We start from the raw sequence: 21,934 nt of genomic DNA on the forward strand, positions 1-21,934 counted from the left end.
TTTAGAAGATGCCGTGCCTGAAAGAAAACACAGTATCTGCTTCCAACTAGGAAAAGGAAGAATCTGGATAACCTTTTGCTAAAAGAGAAAAAAAAAAAAAAAGAAAAAAAATCAGGGCAAGAGGGACAAAACAATCTTTGTGCTCATTTTGCTGGTCACGCAGGCACAGGGCAGCCGCAGTACCCGCTGCCCCAGCTTGGTCAGCAAATAATAACCACAACCAGCCCATTTTCACTGAGGCTTATAGAAACCAGGCTCCGTGGCCTAGGGAAAGCTGCATCCTCTGAGAAAGAGGTAGAGCATAGACAGGATTTCCAGACTACACTGATAATCGGCTCACAGAAACCAGATAGGACAGCACACCCTCAGAGGTCATCACTCGGCTCTACCATGTTTGCTCCAGATGCTGTCCCTTTAAACATGGCTCCAGAGACCACACAAGGGTTAAATCTGCCTATAAATATCTGTTCTCAGCAGGGCTGCTGCTCTGAACCCTCCAGCCATCTGTTCTAGCTTTCCCCCATCTAAGACTCTAACATCTGAAACACGCTTACAATTCTTAGGAGTGCTCCCAAAAATAGACCGGTGCCATGGCTTAGCTGCGCTGCCAGTGTCTGTGAGCACAGGAGCATGCATACTGGTGCCTGTGCCAGCACAAGCCCGGAGTCATGCAAATATGAACACGTCTGCCTCTGTGACAGCGAGCAGGCCTGTACCAGCATGGCTCTGTTTGCATCCGTGCTGGCGTGGGTGTGCCTGCTTAACTGCAAATTCATGTGAATCCGCACGAGCGTGTTCATGCTGGTGTGAACCTGTGTCTGCACACGTGTGCGTGTCAGCACCAGCGCGTGGGCGGGAGGGAAGGTGGGAGCCTCTCTGCTGCTGCCCGCGATGGAAGTCCTGCCGTGCCTTCCCCGGCACACAGCAGTGCTGCAGGACACAGCCAAGCACCTCTGCCCCTGCAGCCCAGCCCGTCCTGGCCTCAGCAAGAATCCTGCTGTATCCAGGCCCTGGCACTCCAGTCCAGACAGGGAGCCTACCCTACAGCACAGCAGGGAACAGAGGACACCAGTTCTCTTGTTCAGTGCTTGGCTCAGCAAATTCAGCAGTCCCACCTCTGGGCACCAGGACCTCGCTGCGAAAGCAAGTGAAGCCTGATACGTGCGAGGCCCAGGACACACCACCCTGCTCACATTCAGCTGCAGCTTGCAGGGTTTTCTCAAACCCCAGAGAGGGCACGGGCAAGGCTGCACATATAACAGCTTTGGAGCAGAGTGGGCTCCAAGCCTCTCACAGCTCTTTCCAAACGTCCCAGACATGAGTGGGTTCACCCTTCTGACTGCCAAGTCCATTAGCTTCACTCCACACGGGCAAATCCAGGAGACAACAATCATCTTCATGGTCAAATGCAAAACAGGAAATGAGCTGTCAGCTCCCAGATCTGGACATACCGTCCAGGAGCAGACAGACCATTCTCCTGAGCATCCTCAGCACACAGCGCTGCCCACCTGCTCTGTGCCAAACAAAGCTCATTCTCCAACTCCCATTATTCACTGGAGACCATCACAAAGAAGCTCAGCCCTGGCTGCTGGCCCTGCTGACACCACATCGGAGGATGATGTACATGCACGGCCCCAGGGAGGGGACATGCAGTGTCCATCCTCCACAGAGTGACAACAGCCCGAGGATGAGACAACAGCTACATTTTCATCTCTAACTACTTCCACAAGAGTGATTTTCCCCTCCAGACCAAGTAAAACTACAGACAAAGCTCCAAACAGACAGTGGCTGGCTGTGCAGGAGGGGGCTTTCTTGGGGTGCTCCAGTTGCACCAGCCCCTGTACCCCATGGTGACATGATGGCAAACACCTGCCACAACACAGCACACGTGGTCTGTCCAGCACATGCACACACAGAGCCCACGGCGGGTGACACTGAGGGGGGCTCCCTCAAAACTGTCCCTAGAGGGATGGGCCAGGGGAAGGGACCAAGTCCACTGAAGTGTCATTTGCCTTTTTCCAGAGTGCATTCAAAAGGGCACCTGACAAGTAGGAAGGTGGGAAGGCAGAAAGGACATACCACCACAGTTTTGCTCAGGGTTTGCCAAGCTGCCCATTGCCTTGCACCCCTGTGATGTACTGGAGAGAGCCAGCTAACTCCAAGAACTATAAGCAAGACTTCCAGTGAAGGCTGAAGTGTAGGTTCTCCTTCAACTCAGGTGATAACAGAAATGGAAAACAGCTTGATATTCCAGCTCTTCACTTCAGGCTTTGGCAGGGAGATGACCTAGGAAACAGCCTCAGCAGACTGAGTCAACACAGCTGTACTCTGAGAGAGGAAAAAAACCCCATTGATTCAGGTATTGATTTGCTGCAGGAGTTTGTGTTTGTTTAGAAGTTTGCCCATGGGTCAGACCTTGTTACAAGCATCTTTCCTGGTGATGAGGTTAGAAACAGAGTGTGCCAAACTCCAGTCACCTGCCTGGGGAGCAAAATGCAAGCAAGTCTGGAAGTTAAGTAGTCCCTCAGGGATGCTTCCCTCCTCCACTCCCTCCACTTTAAAAACCACGTTGTTGGGTGGAGGAACACCACAAACAGCTGTAAGACAGCACCAGCATTTTGAGGAGTCCAGCTAGGCTGTAAACAGAGGGGCTGAAGGTCAGGCAGTTTATCAGAAGTTTCAGATCATGAGACGGAAAGGATTTAAACAGCAGGTCCACTTCAGGATTATTTTCCCCACCCCTATCTGTCAGAAAGAGCAATGGGATTTCGATATCCTCACAGGTTTGCAATTCAACCAGGCAAAGACTGAAAAATGAACCAAAACTGAACTGACAAGTCTTGTTTCCTTCTCTCTGGCAAAACCAAAAGGTTAAGTACCAGGATCAAGTAGATATCCACTAACAGAGACAATTACCAAAAGCACTGCACACAAAAAGTTCCTGTATGGGGTTGGGTCCCCAGTGTGCTCCAAGTTTGGTGGAAAACAATGGTGTCCACTTCAGTACCTGGCCACAAGTGTCAGCAAACTGCAGGCCACTATATTCTTTTCCAAACCTTTCCTCCTCTTCTTGTGCTTTGCATGATTGCTGAATGAATGGCCACAAATCAGTTCAAGGAAAAAGGGTGGCTCTGTCAGGCACAGCGATTCCAGAGAGACACTCAGGTATTGCTAAAGAGCTCTCCTCTTCCCACACCTCATCAAACCTATGGGCATAAGCTCTTAAGAGATGGGAAAGGAAAGAGAAGTGATGACAGGCTGAGGACTAGGCACCAGGCAGGAGATACACCCCCAGTACCCCTCTGACCTGAAAGCTCCCCTTACTGCTCAGCAAGTGTGCAGCATCCATTACTCTCTACCAATTTCCAGTCCCAGAAATCTCTGCCAACACCAGGTCCCAGCATTGCTTCTTGCTTTTCCTCACCTCTTCTGAGTTGCTGCCATAATTCCTGTAGGAGCTGCAGATGTCTGCCCACTGCAGCACTTTCACAGCCACCTTCAGCTTAACCAAATAGCAGACCATCAGAGATGGCACGAGCCATCAGAGAAGAGGCGGGGGCACAACTACATGTGCAGAGACATGCATTTTGGGGAATAATAGAGCTATTGTTCCCCTCACGTCTACATTCCGCATGTGACGTGTGGCAAAGATGCTCAGCCTTACCAGCAACTTGTGGGTACCGTTCCCCACTGTGCTCTTAAGCCTTTGTCCATCTTTCAGTTCCCTTCATTTCAACAGAGCAAAATATTGTGAAGGATTTACTTTGCCATTAACATTTCTCAGCCCATCACCTCCTTGCTAAAATAAAAAACAGTAAATCAGTTTCTCCCCTTCCCCACTTTTGCTGCCTTGCAGGCATGTCCCGTGATTATGCTGTGAGATAGGACAGAGGAAGCAGCAATCTAGCTCAGACCAACGTGGGTATCCTCAGCTAGCGTGAGGCTCACAGCAGGCAGCAGCTGCTTACTCTCATGCAGCCCCCTTGCTGAAGTACATAGAAGCCAGTCAGACTGGAGAATTTGCTGCATTGTATGCATTTGAAATAGCAAAAATCAACATAGAAATTAAGAAAATCTGTCTCTGAAGCCAACCGGACAATTTGCATCTGAAAAATTCTCTCCGGAGGAGCCTCCTTTATTTACAGCTACGTTTTATTTCTGTGGGGTGCCACAAGCGAGCTGGGACACACATCGAGACTCCATGACTTGTCACGATCTGTCACACAGTTAGGCTGGAACTAAGGCTTGCCGCAAGGAAGGAGGGAAGGAGCAGAGTGAGTACTTAGATCACACCTGCTTCACCCCCTGCACCATCTCCTCTCCACCCTGAGAATGGGTAACAGGGCTGCCCACACATGGGGCTACAGAATTTGGATGCCCAGGAATTAAAAGATGTTGATGGCCAAACCACAGGCCACAGCAAGAAAACCACCCCTTGTGCTCCTGTTCTCAGGATACATCACGAGCAGCCCAACAGCACGAGGTGCTCGAAACCTGGCCAGCTGCCCATGCAGAGTGCCACCAGAGCAGCCCCACACCCCTGGTTCCCCTTGGCCAAAGAGCATCTTGGCCCTCTACAAGATGTTGGCTATTCACACAGGAGTGTTGTTGGCTCTCATCTTCCCCATGGAAGAGACAACTTCAGGGCACATTTCAACCAGACCATCCCTACACCAACAGCAGGAAGGAAAACACTCATGAACCTCACATGGCTTCCTGCCCCCTGCAAGCCAGCCCACGGCCAGCACAGTGTGTCAGGGTCCGAAGGAGACTTGACTCTCAGCTCCCATCCTGCCAGGCCTGGCCTGCATGGCCTTGGACAAGGCACTTCACCTCTCTAATTGCCTGTACACAGCAGATGCTGCCATCAGCCTGCAAAGGCCTGAACGCAGCAGGAGCTCCCTCTCCTCCCAGGCAGCGTCACTGTGAGCAGAAGCAAGAAGGCAAAGCCAGGCTGCCCTCCTGTACCTTCTCTCCCCAGGCTGATTCTGAAAATAAAAACCAGCTTCCATTTGTCCCAGCCCCAAGAGAGAAGGAGGCAGAAAGAGGTTTGTTGTAAATACATGAAACTGTCGCTAAGTGAAGGAGAAAAAAAATCCGGGGGGAGGGGGGGGGGGGAACAAGGGAGGGGACAAAACCGCATTTTTACTTCTGGTGGCCAGCCAGCTGACTGACTCAGCCAGTTTGGTCGCTTGCCATATAGATTTAAAAACAAAACCAAGCCTCGGAGAGAGAAGGGGGTTCGGATGAATGTGCTTTTTTCTTGTGTTTCGAGTAAATCCTAGACCAGCGCAGGCTATGTTTAGGAAAATGGCTTCCCTGCCTCATTGTACCCAGGGGTGCAGCAAAGAGCAAGGCACAACACAGGTCTGCCAGTGCCAGTGCAGTGTGAGACTCCCGCTCAGGCACTTTGCTCCTGGATAATCACTGGGTCTGAAAAAGAAGTGCAGTGAAAGCCCTAAGGCTCCAGGGCCACCCTCAGAGCTGGTGTCCCCCAGCCACCTCAAGGGCTAGGGTCTTTGGTCTGGGTGCCCAGGCAGGTGCCACCTGCCTGATGGGTGGCACGGCCAAGGCTAAGGTGACCTGCTCCATCCAGCGTGTCCTACCTCTGCTGGGAAGAGGACTGCAGAGTCTAGGCTGCCTGCTGCTGCTCCTGGGCTATGGGCTACGGCTGCATTCTCTGGGCACCTCCTCACCTTCGCCTGCTTCTCACCAGAGGAATGTGCACAGGAGGTGGGAGGAGCAGGGAAGAGGTTGTTTTGAAATACCAGCTCCCATTTTATTTATCTGGATCCCACAGTGCCCATGGCATGGTAGCCACTTGTAAGAGTGTTCTGTTCCCAAAGTACTGTACAAACAAAAACACGTGCTCCCCACACCCTTTGCAGCAACTCAACACGCTGGCATGTTCAGCACAGCACCAGACAGGCAGTGCTCACTGCTCCACGCCAACTCGGCACTTCCATACAACTGGATGGTCACAAAACCCTATGTGAATAAGCAGTTCTTGGCACTTTGCAGCTGCAGCAGTCATTACAAACGCTAGCTGGTGAAGGAAGCCTCATGAGCCTCCCACGCAGTGATCTCCCATAGAAACTGGCCAGCCTCCCTGGCAATTAATCTGTCGCTCACTGCAGGGAGTGCAGACAGAATAAGTTACCTAAGGAGCTGATGACAGGTAAGTGCAGACCCTGCTCCTATTCCCATTTCAAGATAGCAGAACTGAGGCAAAGAAAAACCAAGGCCCTGTCCATAGCTGCCCCAGCCATCAGCAAGGCCAAGAAGAAAACCTTTGCCCTTTGGTTCCCAATCTCCAGCACGGACAATACGACAATACTGAAGTGCGGTCCACCAGCAGAAGCCCACTTGGTCCCACGGGGGATCAGAAGAGGGGTGCAGATGTGCACCCTGCAAGTGGGGGAAGCAGGTACAAGATTCCCCCAGGGATTGCTGCAGCAAGGCACCTGGAAGGCTGCTGCTGCCTGCACTGGCTCATGCAGAAAGCAGACAGACAGACATGGCCAAACTGGATGGGACCCACCACTGCAGGGTGAGGGGCACTGCTCATGAACCAGTGGCTGGAGCTCTCCCCAGCCTTCAGCCTTCCCCAAGAAGGCCTGCCTCACTTTATAGAGGTGTTTTGGGCTTGAGCAGGAAAAGCACAGTGTGGGGCTAGGGACAGGGTAGGGGAACAACAGGCAGAGGTTTGCAGCGAGCTAAAAGGGGAGATTTAATAACTGTTGGAAAAAATGGCTGCTTTATTGCAGGCAGCTTGTAAACCCTGGAGCCTGAAGGTCTGGGAGTAATTTCTCCCTCCCACGTGCTGGGCTCAGTTTGTACTGGGGGTCAGAGGCCAGTGCTTTTCCAAAGCATTCTGGGACAGACGCCAACTGGAGCAGGCTGCTCAACACCACTCCTGCAGCAGGGCCTGGGCTTTGAGCAGCAGGCTAGAGCTACTATTAACCCTTTGTGGGGTGATTTCTCCCTTCCCCCTCTCCTGGCTCCATCCCTCCAGTGCAAAGAAGACAGCTGCTGCAGGCCCACTGGGGCCACCCCAAACGAGTCTGGGCTAGGGAGGCCACTGGTCTCCCAAAAGGGCCAGCTGGTGCTTCAGTGCTGCCCAGGGCCAGTGCTCAGCTCCCTGGGTGCTGGCCCAGCCTGCTCCTGACCCACTAGTGACAGAGTCCTACCTGTGGGTCCAATCCAGGAGCTGGACTCCTTGCAGACGAAAACGAGAGCCCAGCAGAGTGACAGCTGAGCACTTGGGGTAAAGTCTTGCACCAGCCTGGGCATGGAGGGAATGATAACTCATAGGAATGCACCCAGCACCACCAGAGAAGGAAGAAGGCTCCTTGAGCCCAGCACCAGTACCTGCAGTCCAGACACCTACACCTGCCACGCCACTTCCTTCTGGGAAGCTTTTGGGCTCAAAGTCACAACCAGAGGTACTAACCAGGAGAGAGTGTTCCCATGTCAAGGGTCCTGCTGGACTCTTGGCACCCCTTCCCTGCCCAAAGGAAGGATGTGCTCCCCAGCAATCTCTTGGGCCCTGGTGTTCCCTCTGCCTCCAATTATCAGTGCTTTCTTCTCAGGATAACATTGTGCCCAGCTGCCTTCCCCTGCACTCCCCCACTGGTCTCATGGGGGAGGCAACAATTGGCCTCCACATGGCACCTTCTGCTTTTCCTCAGCATTGGGTAAACACCAGAACCCACCAGTCCTTGCCTCCAGCTGCTGCTGACATCCCTATTCCCCAGTGGGGATTTAAGGGCTGCCTGCCAGAGCCCTCTAACCTCCTTAGCTGTCTCCTCCTAGGCTCTGGGACGGGGTCTAGACGTCTGGGGGAAGTATGACTTTGCTGTGTCACCCCTGAGTTGCAGCAGCTCTGGATCACCTGCGCAGGCAGGAGCATGGCTTCCTGCAGCATTTCAGCTTCCCCTCTCAGGGATGTGTGCAAGTGTTTCTGGCCTGCAACCCAGCCCCGCTGCCCCACCCAACTGTATTTGCCAGCACAAAAAGAAGAGAGCTCAGTTCTGTTTCTCAGTGGCATCTCTCATCTCCCTCTTAAACACACGCCTTATCCTTCCCTTGCTTCATCTCCTTTGTGCTCAGTGCCACACCAAGCACAAGGGGCCTGTGGCTGCTGTCCAGGCAGGCAGCACAGCCAAGCACTCACCTTGGGTCTGGCTGCTGGATTCTCCCCAGGCTCTCTCCTCCTGCGCAGCAGCACTGAGCCCAGCTGCCAACAGACTGGCCCAGCAGTGTGCCCCTTGGCCCTGCCATGCAGCCCCTGGCCTCCCTGCTCCTGTCAGCCAGGCACTGTCCCACAGCTCCCATCGCTGTGCCACATCCATCACAGGCATCCAGATGATTTTGCAGGCTCCTCCAGCAGCACTTACATGGCATCCACACAGCTCTCCCACTGCTGCTTCTTCTGACAGCAGGCACAGTCCCTGTCCAGTCTTACCAAGCAAACTGGGGCCAGAACCTGCTGTCAACCATGTGCCCAGCAGTACTTCTCCACATAACACCAAGCTGCCAGGGGGGACCTGGCTGTGCCTCTGCACTCCTCCATTGCAAAGATGCTCACACAAAGATGATGATCCCTTCTCCCTCCAAACACAGAGTTGTGCCTTCTTGTCTAAATCAGTTCAAATTGTGCTCACATCTTTCTGATCCAGGTACAAAATGGCAAATTTCCCTACTAGCTTTGTTTATCCCATCTTTCCAAGCTTCTGTTTTCATGTCCCACCTGCAATCCCTCCAGCTCCTTCTTCCAAAACTGCCTTTACAGTCAAAGCTGCAGAATCCTCTTTCATCCTCCACCATCCCTTCTGACTAATCCACATACCTCAGCCCTCCTTCTGGGCATGCCCTGAGATCACAGACAGGCATTGTCTTCGTGCTCCCAGCTACTGCTTCACTGGTTTCAGGAGAAAGGAGTTTGCTACGCTTCTCATGCCCACTTCATCAAATCCTTCTGCTCCATCCCTCCCAGCTCCTCTGCTCTCCAGAGAAGTCCCCAGGCTAGAAGCACACAAGATGCATCCAGAGCATCTTGGCAACTGTGGCTTAAGGGACTGCCTAGGCTTGGGGTAAAGGTTACTGGCACACCTTCTGGTGCCAAACGCTGATACCCACAGATGGGAACATGGTGCAGCAGCACTGAGAGACTGAACCCACAGAAATGCAGCTTTGCCAGTGCTTCCTACTGCCAAGATGGCAGGACTATCAAGCCTGGGGGTTACTCTCAGGAGACAGAAACCCACAGCCCTGTGGCCGCCTATATCCAAGGAGCACATCACCCCACTGCTTGGCCAGAGCAGAAAGAAATGAAAGCTCCCGTCTCCTGGAAGGGGCTGCATGAAAACCTGCAGCAGTGAGCTTCGCCTCCCTTTGCTGCACGTGACACACCCAAGGCAGACACCGGCCCAAAGCATCCAGCTCTGGCACCAGGGCTGCAGTTCACAGCTGACCTTCCCACATCTGCTCCAGTCAAACAGCTCCGAGCCCCAGACTCCGTGCCTGCCTCAGGCCCCAGGCGCTGGCTGGAGCCCTGCCAAAGACAGGGCTGCCTGTTTGAATCTTAAGCCAGAGCCCCGTAAGAATCACCTTTAATAAGCCTTCCTCCTCCATCAGGCACCCTGATTTTTTTCAGCTATGGTCTTGTGAAGCAGAAGGCTGCTTGGAGCCGAGCCAGCAGCGGGGAAACCACCATTTCAAGGTGCCGCGAAGGTGTCGGTGGGAGCAGAAGGGAGGCTCGGCGGGCTGCGGAGCGATGCAGAGAGCAGGCTGTGTGCTGGGAAGCTGCTGCAGCCTGCCGGGAGGCGCTGGGGGAGGAGGCAGCAGATGTCCGCAGCCAGCCCTGCCGAGAGCCCGCAGCCCCAGCGCAGCGAGGGGAGGAAGGCAGCGGCTGGTGCCACCGCTGCTGCACCGCGAGGGAACAGCGCGAGCACGACAGGCTCCACCGAGAAAGCTTATGCTGCTTTTCCCTCCAGTAACCACGGCTTCAGCCATGGGAAGTGGGAGTCCTGGCACCTCAGCTGGGCTTAGAGAAAGACTTCAGGATGACTGCTGAGAGACCTCAAATGCAGGAGGAAAAATCCCTGTCATGAAACTGCAAGACCCTTCTTGTCCTGGAAGCAGTGGCAGCTGCAAACCCCAGCACAGCTGCTGTGCTGGGGCCAGGTCTGTCTACGGGCCCTGGGCGAAGGCAGCGTGCCACGGCCCATGAGCTGCCCGTACTCCTGGCATATGCAGCAGCTGGACACTCACAGCCAGAGCCCAGACTAGTGCCTAAGGGTGGATGCACAGCAGAAAGAGCAAGAGAGACCAGCTCTGGCTGCAGCCCCCCTTTGAGCACTGGAGCCAAAAGGGGACACCCCTTTTGCCCCCCTCTCTTTGCAAAGGGAGGACACTGAACAAGGCCACCAGCGCAGGCAGCCAGCGAGCCCAGTCCAAGGCACACTGCTTTTGTTGCAAGCATGAGTTGCCGTGAGGCTCCAAGTCAGCCCACGTGGTTCTCATTTCCTGCCTCTGGGCAGGGAAGGCTGGCTTTCTCCCATCCCACAGCAGCGAGGCTGACCAGAGGAGCTCCACAACCAGAAGCTACCTTGCAACTCTCCCATGGGTTCTGTCCTGAACCCAGGACGTGGTCAGCCAAGCAGCACTGGGTCTGACAAGTCACACCAGGATGGGAAGCAGCACCTTAGAAAGCTGGTCCCTGGGCACTGGGACCCCCGAAGGCAGTGGCAGGTCCCAGGCAAACCATCCTACTGTCAGAGGGGATCCTGTGACTAATAGACTCTCACTCAACTGCTGCCCAGACTCTTCAATGGGACCTGAAGACCCCCAGAAAAATTGGCATTTACCCATTTCAGACTGAGAGGAACTGACTTCACCCAGAGGAGCATCTTTGGCTCATTAAGTGATACCATCCACAGGCTTGTTCAGTTCAAATCAAATCATTCCTGGGTTCTTCCTACAGCATACTGAGATGCAGTCTGGCACTTGGGTCCACTTGAGTCCCCTTAAAATAAAAATTAATTGATATGCAAATCAGACAAGCCATTAGACTAGTCTACTGGCCAAGGGCAATGCACAGATTCCTCTCTGTTTCAATGCTACAATTCCAGCTCCCCCACACTCCTACTCCTTTCCGAGCCCAGGGTCAGCCAGGCACCACAGCTCACCAGAGCAGGGAGGACCCCACAGACACACACCTTGTGTGCAAAATGTGGCCTGGATGCCACATGTTCTTGAGCCAGGTCCCAGCTTTGCCCCATCCCCTGCCTGATCATCAGCATGTGGTGTCTGGCAGAAGCAGTGCTGGGCTCTCAGCTGATGCTGAGCCACTTGCACACAATCCGAGTCAAAGTATGGGCACGTCAGTATCTGTGCCCAGTGGGGAGGCAAGGAGGCAGCAAGAGAAGCAAGAGCCTGACTGTCTGGAGTGTTTGCTACTGGGATTCTCCTATCAGTTTCCAAGAAAGATCAACTCTTTGCATAACCCTGGTAGCTTTTCCAAAAAACCTGCAAACAGCCACCACAGCCCCACCACTGTGACAGACAGAAATAGCCACAGATCAAACCGTGAAAGAGCAGCCACCCAAAATGCTCAGGACCAGGTCTTGGAGGAGGGACAATGCCAGAACACGGCATTACTCTTGGATATGGTCACCTCTTCTTTCTCCCCTTCCAAATAACTAACCACCAGCCATAGCTACCCTCTTCTGCAGTCTTGTTTCAACCAGAGGCTGGGCAATGCAATTAACTTCTCCATCTGGTTGCAGCGAGACGAATACAAACGTCATCACCCACACAGGACCCAGCAGCCCTGAGCAGCGTCAACACCGTCCCTTTCCAGCCAAAGAGCTCGGAAAATGGCACTGCCAGCACCGGCCTCAGAAACAGAAATCCCAGGATGGCTCGTTTGCTCCTCTGGTGCTAAACCCACTGTGGACCCCCACGGGCCCCTCCAAGGGCCTGCAGGCTGCTACTGGGAGTTCTGGGGAAAGGACTTATCAATGGCAGCCTACTATTGCAACAGCATCAGAAAAATGCCTGGGGCACTTAAACTATGGTGGAAAAAAGAAAAGGATGACTAAACCCTACTAATATAAGGAATACATTTTAATCAGACTAGGACTTTGTGAAATTACTTTTGATTTAAAAGCATAATAAACTAAATTATAAATATTTGCCACCAGTAGCTGAGTCTCTGAATATTCTGAAATCACAAGGAGGGGTGAGAAGCAATTGCTTACAGGTAAGGTCCTGACCACACAAGCAGGTGGAAAAATCACTCTTCTCACTAAAATAACACACCAGGGCTAAAATTATATCAAAATATTTGGAAATGGCTGGACATTTCTTTGCTGAAGCTCTGCTTTAGGCAAAGTAACTCTTCTTTTATCAACAAGATGTCTACAATTTCAACTCATGAAACTGACTTTCAAAGAGCAAAAACAGGTCTGGGCTTTGGAAAGGCTTTTATTTACTTCGATTTATTTTTCTTTCATTTATTTATTTATTTATTTATTTTCAGAGAATGAGAAGCAAAAACTCATGTTGAATTCTCCAGTGGAGGTGGGCAGTCTAGGCAGATCGTTACTGAACCTCTGACCCATAGAAATATTTTGGAAGGACAGATGCCACAGACTGAAGCACAGCCATGCCCCTGCTTCCTTTGGGTTTGTACTGTTCTAACAGCAAAGAAGACAAGCAGGGCTTGGTCTTTTCCTTCCTAGTGTCAAGCTCACATGAAACTGGATTCCCCACTGAAAATTAGGAAACTAAAGGGTACAAAAACCATCCAATTCAGCCATTCTAAACCATGCAGATGTGCAGATGGCATCACAGAAATAAATAACAATAAACTATTTAACTATTTTTTCAATAATCTCCCCAGCAGCTTCCCACACGTTTTGAGCTCTGAGAAGGATCTGGGAAAAGAGAAGCTCATCACTGCGAGAAGCCAACAGGAGGGCTACTCTCATAATTCCCAGCAGCAGAGAGAAGGTGCTTGGCCTCCCCTGTCAAATGTAATCTCAGCTTCTGCACATGAGTCCCGAGAAAGGAAAGGGGATATATCACTCATTTCCCAGGTGGAGGAGGGGACACAGCCATGACGAGGTGCTTTTTCTCCTGCCCAAAATAGCAGAAAGCAGGGGATGGGTAGAGCAATGAAAAAAGGGAGAGTAGGGCACAATTCTGGTGCCTGCACCCCACTCATAGGGCTACAGGCTGCCAAATCAAATAGCTATCCAGAGCCACACTCCTGACAAGTGTACCAGGCAATGCCCTCAAAGCAGGACCAGCGTGAGGCTCCTTCCAGCCAGCGCCATCACTGCCCACGTCTGATGCTCATCCACAGCGACTGGCAGCAGCTGATGCCTACGGATCGCACAGAAACCTCGGTCCCTCCCACTGGAGAAGTTCCACAACTCCCCAGGCTGCTGAGTTTTTACAGGCTCCAACCAAAACCCCCATCCCAGACTCCACAGATGAGTTTTCACTATTGGAAAGGGATCTGGGACACTGGGAGGACATGCAAGGAGGATGGAAAGAAGCACCCTTAGTGCCTCTCCAGACAGAAGCACTTGTTGGCAGATCCATGACATCACTGGTGGGCTCTCCTGAAGGAAAACAGGCAAATCCAAGGGCAAACTTCCAGCACCTCGCCAAGGGGGAGTTTATCCAAAACAGAGGGCTCCTTGCTCCCTTCTCAGCACCACCTTACAAAGGGAAGGCAGGTAAGTCACCATTTATTTTGGGTCTCAGTTTCTCGTCCAAAGGGGGAAGTTACACTAGACTATCCCTCTTGGATCAAACGTTGTGCTGGCAGCACCTGCATTCTTTGCCCTATGCTCACAGTACCCTGCCTGGGCACGTGCTAGCCCTGATAAGGAAAACACCAGCACAGCACCTGGTGGCAATCCTTCCCCCGAGCCTTGGGGACCAACACGCAGCTTGTCCACGTGGCCTGCGACCACAGTAGAAATAAAAGCACCACCATTCAGAAAAAGCATAATTAGCAACGACTAAACAGGCAGTGACTATGCTGGCAGCTGGAAGGAAGAACAGACCACCACCTCCCTGCAGCAAAGGAGTCACTGATTCTTGTGTCTGCGGTGTATCTGCCAAGTGCCCTGCAGGTCTCGCCCCCACTACAGGAAGACGCACCAAGTCCACTCACCCTGATCACTAGAAATTGTACATACTACCATATACAAAATCCTTCCTGTCTTCTTTTCCAAACTCATCTCAACCTCTCTCAACTGGGACCCCCTCATAAAAGTAAGAAGAGACAGGCCTTTCCTGGCATTTCCTTTTTCTGAAAAGGCTGTAAAATTTTCCAAGCATAGCTAAAGCCAGAGCAAAGTTTGTCAGGAGCTCAGCTCGTTAGGCGGCTGCTCAAGGAGCCCCGCGGGAGGCGCAGGCTGCGTAATTCAAAACATCTTGGACCCTGGAAAAGAAAATAGAAACCAGGCTGTGAGAATGAGGGGGGCAGCTCCAGCTCCAGTGTAACCCCTGCTCTGGGAGCGCCCCAACTGCAGAGCTCAAGCAGAGCTCCAGCCCCAGCAGAGGTGCTGCGGCCAGCCCAAGTGGAGCTGGCACCAGGCGGAGGAAATTCCAAGCCTGTTGCTTCTGGCAGCCACACCGGGCCCTGGCTAGAACCTCGGCAACCTGGAAACCAGCTACTCAGCAATTTTCTTGCCATCCAGAGGACTCGGTCTGAACCACAGTTTCACTTCCCCCTCCCTGCCCAAGAGGCAGGGAACACCAGAGGGAAAGAAACATTTGCTCAAAAGCTGTCATGACCAAAGCCCCTCCAAACTGCTTTGCTCTGGGAGGACAGTCTTGAGCTGCTGCTATCGCCCCTACCCGCCCCTCGTCGCATCTGGGGGCGGACAGAGCAGAGGAAACTTGCTTGGACTAGCCCTAGGTCTCCCCGATTCCTTTTGCTCCTTGCCAGAGGAAAGTTCAAACAAGGCTGCACAGAGGCAGGACACAGGCAGCTTTCAGCCCAGCCTAACTGCCACGCTTGAGGCTCGCCTGTGGCTGGACCTGCTCTGTTCAGGCCCTGTCTGGCCCGATCCTCTGCTACAGATCAGTGCTGGAATAAATCCTGCCAAGGAAGTGGTGAAAGCTCCAGTGCTGCAGGGGTTTCCACAGCCCTGGCCAGCTTGATGTTGACAAGAGCTGACCAGAGATGCAGTCCTTCTGCTCAGTTACCACCCTTCAGAGCCACCCATCCAGTTCCTCCCCACCCTGAGCAGGGAGACCTACAGTGTGGGTTGTTGGTACCCTTGCCTTTTATAAGCCACCTTTTTATAAGCCAGCATCCTTTCCCAACTGCAGCCTTTCCAGAGGCCTGAAGCCCAGCATGGCAACAGAACAAAGCAACAATCATTGTACCCACTGCTGGAGCCCCTGCCCATCTGAAGGAGAGTACAGCTATTCACTGATACACAGCTATTTAGCAGGATCTTTCTTCCAAAGAGTGTTTTACTTTCTGTTAGGAAGACTGCAATGCTTCAGGTGCCTGCCTGCAGAACCAGGTGACTAATGCAGACTGATCAGACAGGTACCATGCCTTGGCTGGCAAGTCAAGGAAGACCTTTCACGAAGCAAACTTCAGCAGGGGATACACTGCAAGCAGAGGACTCCTAACATAAACCCTTAAGAGAAAGTTGGGTATGGCCCTCCAAACAAAGGCACATCATTCTTGGAGAGCAGCATTTCTTTGCAGGGTGAACAAAGGACCACAGTGCTCCTCGGAGTACCAGAAGCTCCACTCAGTAGCCAAGGACAGAGTTTGCAACTCCACTGCAACCACACGAGCCATAGCTTTCTAACTTCAGCGGGGCAAATCTTGCTAGAAAACTCAAAGATGCATTGAAGATACTTCAAGAGAGGTGCTCCTGACCTCCATCTTCTCAGAACAGAAAAACCCTGCTTATGTGTTGAACAGGAGGCTGAGAACCAGAGAGGCAAGAAAGTAGGAGTGATGAGCAGGAACTGGGAATCCTGGCTTCTGTCCCTAGCTCTGCCACACATTCCCTTCCTGTCTTTGGTTAAGTCACTTCCTTTCACTTTTCCTGCCAGCCTCTATTTTTGAGGTAAAAAAAACAAAACTACCAAGCACTTGCTTCTGCAGTTTTTAAAACCCCTTCTGTCCTGTGACAGGGCAGAAGATTGCTGCGAGACACCCAGCATGCAGGAGCCATGCTGCTCACACAAACCCCAGCAGAGCCTGGCATTTCCTGTGCTTACATTTTGAGAAGCACAGAATCTGTAAACAGTCAGTGCCACAGTGCATCTTCTACACAAACCATATCCTGGCCCATTTCCTCTTCTCAACCACAGGAGTAGGAGCTGAGCAAGGAAAAAGTAAGCTGCTCAGCTGACCTGTGACAGAAAGAGTAGTGCCACTGAACACAGCATGGCTCTGGACAGCACACCTTGCAAGGAGGTGGCTGTTAAACCAGTAGCAGCAAGGATGGGGAAGATCCAGCAATACCAGAGGCGGGGTTAAAAGGGAAAAAAACCCAAAAATAAAACAAAATAAAACTGAAAAAAACCAACCCAACCAGCACCCTGAAGAGGCACAATGGTGCAGACGTGCCTGAGCAGCACAGCCCTCCTGCTCCCTAGCAGATCCATCCTGTGGCCTCCCACATACTTTGGGAAGAAAGAAGACAAGCAGGCATAGGCAGGAACAAGGAGCACTCTGTGGTTTTGCTCAGTATTTCAGTCCATCTCTCACTCAGGAGGAGCTCTGCTTTGCTTTCCAAGTCTCGCCCTCTCTGGCATGGATCACAAACCTGGCTTCTGGCCCAGGACTTGGCTCCAGCAGCGCTCATCACCAAACAGGGTGACGCCCCACCTCTGGGCACAGTGCACAGCAGTCCGAAAGCCATCTTGAGGCTATTACCCCAGCATCAGAAGAGGCTCCCCATTATACCCCAGCTGGGATTCCAGGCATCCTGAGTCGCAGCTGAAAAACCCAACACCCAAACGTAGCTCTAGCTCTTTGGGGGAAGAAAAACCCAGTATCAAAGTACTGTTTTCTCTAGTGGATCCAGCTGAAGCTGCCAGACAATCTGCCTGCATTGGAGAAGTCCTGTCTCCCAAAGATGCCCAGGCACAGCTTACATGTTCCTCTGCCTGGAGCTGCCCAGAAAGATGCAGCAGGATGATACCAGGTGAAGGCATTGCCCTCCAATCACAGGAAGTGGAAAAGGAGATGGAAACCACAGCCGGATGCACCCATCTGACAATTCAGCAAGGATACCAGGATACAGGGAAGCCACCTGTGCCCAGACACTAGTAGCTGTCAAAGAACCAGAGCACCTCTCCATAAAGAGCTGAGCAGGCAGGGAGCAGGCTTCACTGCACTGACGGTGCCCAGCACGGACACACGCTCAGCGAGAGCAGAACAGGTTATCGTCTCCCTCTTCAGGGCTCTGCAGCCCAATATCCTCACACTGGTTTCTGCAGTGCAGGGTTGTAGCTGGCATCAAGGCAACCCTGTTTATTTCGGAGTCATATTGTCTTAGATGGCCCATCCCAGGCCTTGGAAGAGGGGCAGCAGCAGCAGCAGGTCTGGGCCCAAGCAAGCAGGACTTGGAGCCAGTCAGGATGCCCAACAGCAGCACACCCATTTCCAAGGCTTGGTACAGGCTTTAGACAGCCATGCCAAGTCAACCCATGCTCTGTCCTCCTGCCACGCCATGGCCCAGGCTGCCCTGGGCACCAACAAGTGCTGATCTGCTGGCCAGGATACAGGGAGCAAGCAGGACACCTGACAAGCTGCCTCTCCATAGCCTGGAGAGCTCTTACATCAGAAGCAAGTACCATGACACTAACTCCTTCTCCTACACTATCTCCTGCTGAGTATAACCCTGTGGCAACTGCAAATGCCATCGTGAACTGGTCCCAGTTAGAACAAATCCATCACCCTATCCACCTCTGAGTTTCATAGAAGATCAGGTAGGAAGAAAACAAAACCAGTTCCCTGTTCCCAGGATAGGGTCTGGTGCTAAGCAGATGACCTGGAACAGGCACCACAAAAGAAGGAAGGGTGCCTCTCCTCCAAGCCATGTGATTTGGCTGGTGCTGCGTTCTCAGGAGAGGCTGATGAAGTGCAAAATACAGCAACAGAAACCATGCCCACCAATCTCCTGGGTAACAGCTCCTGGGTACCTGCCACTCAGGGCTGCCAGAGGTGGTGAAGAAAGGAAGCCAAACCAAAGCAGCAAAGACTGGTCCATTGGAAATCAGCACACAACTTCAAAACAGAAGTCAAGAAAAACTGAGGAATATCACTGTGGCCATCCTCACAATCTGCACCACACAGAGCTGCTGAAGATGCACAACTGAGAAGCAAAGTACTCACAACACTTCCAAGGCCCCTTGCTCCAAGGCAGGTGTACTTTTCCACAGCTTCAGCACTATGAGAAACCTCACAGGGTAACTAAATCTCATGGAGATCAACTACATAAAGTCAGAATCCACAGCTCCCACCACCCTCTGGAAACACAGGACCACACATGAGATCACCAAAGAATGCATTTGCCAGTCAAAATCTTCCTGGGAGGAAAGGAGAGCTGACTGACACCAAGTCCTGACCTGCATTGGATTCTGATTTTCCAGAAGAGTCGTGCTGGCAATCCTCCTTGCACTTCGCTGATACAGCTTAAATAACACTGACAAAATATTGCTGCATCTGTACATCACATCGCTATGATATCTCTACCATGCATTATATTATATATCCATGTATCTACATACCACATTTCCTGTTAAAAATGTCAAAACTAGTCAAACACTGCTCAAGTCTCCTGTGTGCCCTCTCACACCCCCCACGGCCCTCCCCCACCCCCAGTCCAGGGCACTGGCACCATCCTGGGTCTCAGCCAATAGAGCAACAAGGAAAATGACATTTTCAGAGCAAGCTCTAGGCTTCTGCCTGGCTAAGGCTGTTGGGGGTCCGCAGACAACCCTGGGAGGAGGCAGCGACAGAAGATCAGGAGCAGGCTCACAGGTGGAACAGACTGCTGATGCACTCTCAGACAGGAACAGCAAACTTGTGCTTTCCCACATGGGACTTATTCTCCCAGAAGAGACCAACTTGAGAGATCTGTCGGGCAGGGTATTTAAAACTGGATGGAGCCCTAAGGAATTAAGTGCTGGAAGCCAGCCTGTGCCAACTCCAGGAAATTACTAGACCTGAGCAGATTAAAACCCATTACAGCAGCACATCTGGACATCCGAGGAACACATCCTCAAGTGCTTTGACCACTAAGAACTTTCCCTCCTAGCAGCAGCAAAGCCTGATGCAATCACCTGAGACAGGGCAAGGAAGCAAGGGCTGTTCTGATGCCAGTTCTGAGCTGGACACTGTACTGACAAGACGTGGGGCTGAAAGAGACAGAAAACAATCCCAGGACCTATTCTGGGACCCTGAAACAAACTAGAGAGTAACAAAGAGCAAGGTCTCTACAGCAGTAAGAAATAGGCCCTGGCTAGGTCCCAGCTGATGCTCCCCACAGAGGGAACCAAGAGCCTCCTCTCCAGCTATCCCTCCTTTCCACATCCCTCCACACAGCAAGCACTGACAGAAGGGAAAGCACTCACAGTGTTCAGCAGGAGTGAACAGCAGAGGAGAGAAGAAAAAGCAAAGTTTTTTTTCTCCCCAAAACAGCAAGTATGGAGCACATGATGCCAGCTGGGTTGACAACTTGATAGAAAATCAAAGGCTGAGTAGAGCTTGGACCTCAGAAACTCCAGGCCAGTATGAGTGAAGTCCAGAGCTCACGGGCTGGAGTTAGCCTGGAACTGAAGTGCAACTCCAGCACATCCTTGGCAGCTGCCCTGGAGCAGCATAGCCCAGTGAGCTTGCTGTGTCCAGTTTTGTGATGGCCCAGTTGCTTCATGCAGCTGTCTGTGCCCTCTGTCACACAGTGGCCAGAGAGCCACCTTCCAACAGCAACACAGCAAGATGCAAAAGGGCTTAAAAGTACAAAACACAACTCTTTTACTTTCTTCAACTGAACAAGAACTATGGTTTCTAGTTTCTAAGCAGGCTTTCCTTTAGCTGCTGCCTGTTTATTTCTTTACAGTGGCGAGGATCTGGAAAGAGGAAATGGACTTTCAGGGGAAGGAGACACAGTAATACCTACAACACTGCACCACGGAGAACACCATGAAATGGATTTTCTAGGTAACGAAGATGCAGGTCAGGGTGGTAAGGAGCAACCAATCCCACCACCTGCTCAGCTAAAATGGCAACACACATATTAAAAAACAAACAAAAAGGTTCTTCACCACTTAGGTTATGTATGCTCTGGCAAAAGTCCCAATGGAGCAGACACTGCTGTACAGACAGCACACTGACACTCTCATCTTTCCACCAAGGAGAATCAGGCAGCAACATCGACCTGGACATTTCTGCTAGTTCCAGCCTTGGGTATTACATACCCACATGTGGTGGCAGCCAGCATTATCACAGGCACCAGAGTCAAAGGAGGTCTTGATTCAGCACCACACACCCTTGCCAAGTGACCTTGGGCAAATCGCTTGCTCGGTGACTCACTGCTCTTATCCCTCCTGCCACCAAAGTAGCAAAGCAAGGCACACACACAACCCCTGTATGTGACTGATGGATGGAGGGAGCTGCATGTCATTACTGCACGCCTGGCATGAAGCTGCACTTCGGCAGGGTAATGAGTGGTAGGCACATTCGCAGAACAGATCCTGCAGGTCAAGAGTACACACTAAGGCTCCTGTAGCATCACTGCAGCCAAAGGTGCGCGGCCGTCCCCTGTGCCACGCCGCTGGCAGCCCTTTCCCTGGCAGAGCCAGGACACAGCCGTATGCTGCCGCAGCCTGACACCCTGTCAAACGGAGCTGCCCCCAAGGCGTGCAGACGCTGCCACACACAACAACACAACAGCCTGCCCTGTCATGTAGCATTACTTATGTGCTCAGATATGCATCCTTCTCGCATTTCTATTCCAGCAAGAACGGGGCTGGAGCAAGTTCGCCACCTGCTAAAGACACGTCCCTAATACAATGCAGGGGAGGTTTTGTTACATCGATTCCTTTCCGTGCACAAGAAAAATACGTATGTACATGTGGTGTTTCTATCATTTTTCCTCCAAGCTGACCACACGCCTGATTTATCTCAACAGGGAACCGAAGCTTATCGAGCAGAACACTGCAAATAGAGGGGACAGGTCTCCCCTGACAGTTAGAATGAGCCCTGACAGGAGTGTTTGTTTAAACCCTATGTGAGACGTGGCAAGTTCCCATCCTCCCTGGGGCTTTAACAGCACCGATAACGTCTTGCAAAATCCAGACCCGCTCCGGTAAAACGAGACGGAACTCGATTAAGTTCTTTGCACCAGAGAAAAGCCCCAGTCGAGGCACTTTTGTCCGCAGCAGCAATGGGTGACAAGGACCTGGGAAGAGCGGTCCCCGAGCCGTGAGAGAGAACCGGGCAAGGTCCCGCGGAGCAGGAGCAATGTCCAGGGAAGCGGGAGCACTGACAGCTCATCCCCAGCCGCCCGGACCCCGCGGGTAGGCCGAGCCCAGGCCGGCGCCGTCCCCCGTCAAGTTATCGCCGCCCCCGGGAGCGATGGTACGGCGGCTGGCCCGGAGTCTCGGGCTCGGCCGGCGGCTCCCGGCCGCCCCTCGAGCCGGATGACAGCCCCGAGGCGGGCCCGGCTGCGCGGAGCGAGGGTCGGTGCGGGGGCGGCGCGGAGCCCCGGCTCCCCCCCGGGGCGGAACAATGGGACGGCGGCTGCCCGGGCCTGGCGGGGCACTCACCTCGGCGGCGGCGGCGGAGCGGCTCAGGGTAGGCCGGGAGAGCCCGCCGGGGCGGCGCGGCGCGGCTCCGCGGGCTGCTGGGGGCCGGCCGGCGGCG

At 52.7% G+C, this 21,934-nt stretch overlaps 1 protein-coding gene across 2 annotated transcripts in view; it reads right to left on the bottom strand.

The window, feature by feature from the left end:
* The window catches only part of BCL9L (BCL9 like), a 45,726-nt gene extending 23,827 nt beyond the window's left edge, over positions 1–21,899 (bottom strand). For both annotated transcript variants that reach the window (XM_041458083.1, XM_041458082.1), the window contains exon 1: positions 21,838–21,899. The gene's annotated coding sequence lies outside the window, so the exon portion shown is untranslated. The remainder of the gene's footprint in view (positions 1–21,837) is intronic.
* Positions 21,900–21,934: the final 35 nt, after the last annotated feature.

The sequence above is a fragment of the Pyrgilauda ruficollis genome, unplaced genomic scaffold (genome assembly GCF_017590135.1).
Source record: "Pyrgilauda ruficollis isolate IOZ18807 unplaced genomic scaffold, ASM1759013v1 scaffold126, whole genome shotgun sequence".
Classification (NCBI taxonomy): domain Eukaryota; kingdom Metazoa; phylum Chordata; class Aves; order Passeriformes; family Passeridae; genus Pyrgilauda; species Pyrgilauda ruficollis.